Below are 6,000 nucleotides of genomic sequence, written 5' to 3'. Positions count from 1 at the left end.
ATAAAGTTGTAAAAGAGCTAGGCGGTATAGATTTTTCGAATTACAATTCAGGCAGTTCAGGCAGTAAATTATGGTATAGCGTGGTAACTCCCACACTTACCAGTTATCCAAATTAGTTTCAGTATAAATAAAGTTGTAAAAGAGCTAGGCGGTATAGATTTTTCGAATTACAATTCAGGCAGTAAATTATGGTATAGCGTGGTAACTCCCACACTTACCAGTTATCCAAATTAGTTTCAGTATAAATAAAGTTGTAAAAGAGCTAGGCAGTACAGATTTTTTCGGTCTACAATTCAGGCAATAAATTATGGTATAGCGTGGTAACTCCCACACTTACCAGTTATCCAAATTAGTTTCAGTATAAATAAAGTTGTAAAAGAGCTAGGCGGTATAGATTTTTCGAATTACAATTCAGGCAGTAAATTATGGTATAGCGTGGTAACTCCCACACTTACCAGTTATCCAAATTAGTTTCAGTATAAATAAAGTTGTAAAAGAGCTAGGCGGTACAGATTTTTCGGTTTACAATTCAGGCAGTAAATTATGGTATAGCGTGGTAACTCCCACACTTACCAGTTATCCAAATTAGTATCAGTATAAATAAAGTTGTAAAAGAGCTAGGCGGTATAGATTTTTCGAATTACAATTCAGGCAGTAAAATTATGGTATAGCGTGGTAACTCCCACACTTACCAGTTATCCAAATTAGTTTCAGTATAAATAAAGTTGTAAAAGAGCTAGGCAGTACAGATTTTTTCGGTCTACAATTCAGGCAATAAATTATGGTATAGCGTGGTAACTCCCACACTTACCAGTTATCCAAATTAGTTTCAGTATAAATAAAGTTGTAAAAGAGCTAGGCAGTATAGATTTTTGAATTACAATTCAGGCAGTAAATTATGGTATAGCGTGGTAACTCCCACACTTACCAGTTATCCAAATTGGTTTTAGTATAAGTAAAGTTGTAAAAGAGCTTGGCGGTATTTTTTTGGTTTAAATATATATAAAGTTGTCAATAAGCAGATAAAATATGGTTTAGCGTGGCAACTTCCACACTTACCAGCCACTATTTGTTTTGGTATATATTTAGAATCCTATTCCTCTGTTAGTCTTTTAAGATATAATTATATTTTCTCAAGAGTATTTGCAAGGGTAAGCCAGGAAGAATGTCAGTGGTTAAGGTTTACAGTTTGGTGTAGCGTGGTGACATCCACACTAACCAGATTTAGTCAAGTGGAAACCAGCAATCGTGTTGAATTTGAAGTGCAAATTTGTGTAACCACACTTTATTTAATATAAAGCGGGGATGTATTCCGTCTTGGTATAATTCAAAGTTATAATCCAGTTTTGTATATCTTTCTTGACCTCTACATGTAGTATGCCTCGGGTTTCTGCATAAATCCTTACTAAAATCGGGTGAAGTTTGTTTTTGAAGTTTATTTAATTCACCGATCTGTTCATTCAGTAAGTGGATTTGAAATAGAAGTATTGAGTCCTGATCGTAGTATTTATCTAAAATCGGAAGCCTATTGTATTTGTTGTATTTTACAATTGAGTATGCTGGTATGGATAAAAATGTTACTCTTGAGGATGTATAATGGTTGACAATACTTGCAATTTCTCTATATTGCGTGATAATATTATTCACAATGTCATTCGACTCTGAAGTTAATTCAATACTATGGTCTTGTTTTTTTGTGGTTAGATCACAAGTAGCAGCCCAAATATATATGTGAATGTCACCATGGGTTTGGATTTCTTGTTCAATATGGTGTCTTAACCAGTTTGTGCATTCATGTGTTTTTGCACCAGATTTACAGCGAAATTGGATGCTTTGATGTATTATGTTTGTTGGTGAGATTTCCCTCTCAAGACGGGAGCCTTTGCTATCTGCCAGCAACAGTGGCGTTCTTCGCTGAACACCGTGCACAGAAGGTTGTACTTTAGCAAGGTATTTTCGGAGCTTGTTTGAAGTCATAGATTATATATATTGTTGTTATTCAAGTTATATGATATATCACTATATTTGGCTATAGTTGGCTATTATATATATATATGTAAGCTGGTTAATCAAAGCAGGCTCTAATAAAGCAGTGTATTGTATATATTGTCTGTGATATATAAGCGGAAAACAGAAATATAAAAGCAAAATTCAAAAAATGGCGCCAATCAGCTGCACGGACTTTTCACTCAGCCGCCATATTTAAAACAAGAAAATTTGTGTAATTCAAGTTTAAATGTTCAATTGTCAATAAAAATATGGCTTAACTTAAAACGATAAAAGTCATATAATGTCTCAAAGTTTAGCAATCACTAATTTGACGCAAATGAGGGCAGACGACAGTTACCAACACTCACCACACGCCGCGTGGTAAAAATCACATAAATCACATAAATATGTACACGAAAATTATTTAAATGAAATAAAATGAAGTAGGACTTCGATACGAGATTATAAAACAATAATGTTTTGTAAAATGACTATTCTACGACACTAAAATGTAAAAAAATCTTCTCTAGAAATTTTCCCTCCACCATTCACCATTCACCGGAATCTTCATCGCATATTTTTTTAATTTCTTAGTAGGGTATTAGGATATATTAGGAAAGTTTGCCGAGTTAGCTGTGGAAACATTCTTTAAAAATACTCTAGAACTGAGAGAACAAGTAAGTCCGCTTGTTATTGGTTCTGTATTTGTTTAAATTGATATGTTTTTGATACTGATTATTGTACTATTGTCAAAATAGATGCATTTACATGTGCATTGACCACATCATTTGTAAACACGCGGTCAGGGGAGATAATTTCATTGCGCCAAAAAATCATATTTGTTTTGATTTTCAGTATACCGGAATAATGTTGCTTTTTCATAATTTTACACGTAAATATGCTTCAGGTAAACCAACAACTGTTTGCTGGTAGTGGTGATAATAATTGAGCAACACAAATCCTATCAATGTACATCCACAGCCACAGGTGGTATCATATATCAAGTGTACCATGTGTGCTGGAAGGATAGTACCTGTTCTACATGTGGCCTTTGTTATATTTTTCATATTACACATTTGGTATTTAGGCACATTTGGTGATGTTAAAATCAAGTAAAATCAATATCTATATTACTAAATGACCAGAGTTGAAATTGGGGGTCATGTTTTCTTCTTTTACCAGTTTCTGTTTACATGAAATCCATGAATACATCAAAGATGTTATGACCATCGTTATTTTATTATGTGTTCATTTCAAGATCTTTTGGGGGATATTTGGGGTGGTAAAATCAGTAAAAAAAAAAAAAAGTTTGGATCGACTGTCATTCACGATGTTCAGCTCTGAAACTTACGTGCCATCTGTTCTGTTCTGTACAGGTATTTTTCTTTGAACATATCGGAGCACTCCAACTTCGGATATATGGGTTTAATTCTTAATCAAATATTTACACAGATATTTACATTGTACAAGGGCACTTAAGTTTTAAAAACTTTATATACAGGTAAGCATTATATGTAAACAAAAATATCAGGTGAGTGACACAGGCTCCTTTGATGCTAAATTTTTTTAGCGTTTTTGTCTTATATTTTAAAACTTATATAACAGAGAGAAAGAAACTAAAATATACAAAAATGTTAAAGCAAGAGAAGATCTACAATTAAGACATTGTAAGACAAATGGTGGAAATTGTCTGACTCCTCCTTTTTGTATAGCCTTCGACTTTAGTCGAAAAAGCGAGACTAAGCAATCCTACATTCCGTCAGGGTAGTCGTAGGCGGAGTCAACAAATATTCACTCTGTGGTTAAAGTTTTTGAAATTTTAATAACTTTCTTAAACTATACCAGGGCTCACACTACTGACAGAATTATAGGGAGAAGTGACTTCTCTTTTTGAAACTGATAGGGAGAAGTGGTGAGATTTGAAAGAGAAGTGCTCATATATATATAAGTTTTATATATGTGTAATTCAGTTTGATATGTTTTACGGAATTGTACAAGTGATGTCCGGAAACGCTTTTTTGTTTTGCTCTCTCTTTCATTAAATGTCGTCAACGTAAGACATGTATTAATTGCTTCAGCTAGTCCCAACCCAAAACTTATAATTAAGACGAGGCAATATTGTTACATTGTCATGTTTGTAGCCACGCTACAATGTTTGGATTTTACTATAGTATAAAGGGTCATATGTATATAATGTTCTTTTTATATTGTTCAATTCATATCTGAGTATACAATTTTAAAAAGTAACATTTCAAATTAAAAGTTGTTTAAGTTTTACTTAGATTCTTGTAAGAAAGTACCAACCAAATATCTAGCACTAGAAACAATATTTTTTTAATTTTAAAAATGGTAAAGAAATTATAATATATCAATTACAATTTGATTATAAACTATCTTGTGTATGAAATTCTGTGTTTTTCATCAAAAGATATACAAAGTTAAGCTGGGCCATAATATATTAATATTAGTATAGTAGTCTCAGAGTTAAGCAACTCTAATCAATAGTTTGAAACAATCCATATAAATTATAGGGAATTATATACAATGTACACCAATCAATTAGATGTAACCAAATGTCTGTTAATGCTTGTGGAATGCATAATTTTTACTTTTGGGATCAATATTCTTCTGTCAGCTGTTCCTTCCATGGGTCCGTAGTAATTATTGTAAAATTCGGTCATAGCTGGTCCGGTTTCAATCCCTAGTTTAGAAAACGGTCAATGGTGGACGAATGCAAGAAAATTTACAAAAATAATAAATGTTTGACAAGTTACATTTGTATTTGGAAAGGAACATGACGTTTTAAATGCAATAAATGTATTAAACATTTACTGGAGGCAATTTTTATCATGTTTAAATGAAGTAACAAACTTATTTTACAGCCGAAAGTTAGGTTGATGTACATTTTGGAGTAACAGCTGAACACCGGAACTTGTGGAAATGCTAGAAGTGATGAAAAGTTGTATCAGAGCTCCAGATAAGCTGCGTATTTGCGTGATCACGCAATACAAATAATAAAAAACCCAATGCAATTGCCCATTGCAGGGTTCAATAACCCAATTAATTCAAAGGAAAACCCAATTACATGTCAAAACCATGAGTTCTCAACCCTTTTATTGGCTACCATTTGCGTTATTTACCATTATCTGTTTACAGTCGTCGCATCAACTATTTTTATAATATTTATAATTGGAAATTTCCTTTCGTTCTAAAAATAGATCCCTGCATCAAATAGCTGAAATGGGTCCCTGTTAGAGTTTTCCGTTGCTCAATAGGTACACGTGTTTTTGAAAACTTCTCCAACTTCTCGGTGTTTATCTTATTAGCGTGTGTAATGTAGTCATATTTTTTCGCATTGCTCGGGATTTATCATAACATACATTGAATTAAAACGAAAGTGAATGTCCGTTCGTTAAAAATATTGAATAGAAGCATGTTTTCTGCTTCTTTTGAAAAGCTGAGGGAAAGTTATGATGATAACAAGACTCAGCCAGTGTTTTTAGGAAGCATCCATCGAACACACGGGCGTGTGTGCATACCTTACACATTGCTAATAAAAACAGGGTTTCCTCAAAAACGAAATCAGTTGGAAAAAGTGAAAGGCCAAATCAATTATAACATGATAAAACATCAGAAACCAAAAGTTCTAATAAAGGACAACTAAACCAAGATTTATGAAAATTGGAATAAAACAAAAACATTCAAGTATAATTAGAGTTTATATACTATTTTTTTTCTTCATTTTACGGTTTATTAATGAACAGTCAGAGCTCAGACATAAACAAGTCTATTTTTGTTTTTGACTTAAAGAAGTCAAAACATGTATTTATCATAAAAATGTGTTTTCAATTTTAGACTTATCTAAGTCATAAAATGACAGACTTGTTAAGGTCTATTTATGTTGATGAAAAAACTTAATTTCACTTGGTGGCCAAACTACACAACCTATGGCAGCAAAAACCTGTCTCAGAGTTCACAAGGACTTGAGCTATCTATATGTAATTGTCTAAT

The 6,000-nt window shown here is 32.6% G+C and overlaps 1 protein-coding gene across 1 annotated transcript in view; it reads left to right on the top strand.

Moving 5' to 3' along the window:
- The first annotated feature begins 2,581 nt into the window (after window positions 1–2,581).
- LOC139513000 (uncharacterized) overlaps window positions 2,582–6,000 on the top strand; it is a 51,711-nt gene continuing 48,292 nt past the window's right edge. The window contains exon 1 of the mRNA XM_071301041.1: window positions 2,582–2,666. The gene's annotated coding sequence lies outside the window, so the exon portion shown is untranslated. The remainder of the gene's footprint in view (window positions 2,667–6,000) is intronic.

The sequence above is a fragment of the Mytilus edulis genome, chromosome 2, assembly GCF_963676685.1.
Source record: "Mytilus edulis chromosome 2, xbMytEdul2.2, whole genome shotgun sequence".
Taxonomy (NCBI): domain Eukaryota; kingdom Metazoa; phylum Mollusca; class Bivalvia; order Mytilida; family Mytilidae; genus Mytilus; species Mytilus edulis.
The sequence above is the reverse complement of the archived record's forward strand: the minus strand, read 5'-3'. Positions and strand labels throughout refer to the sequence as shown.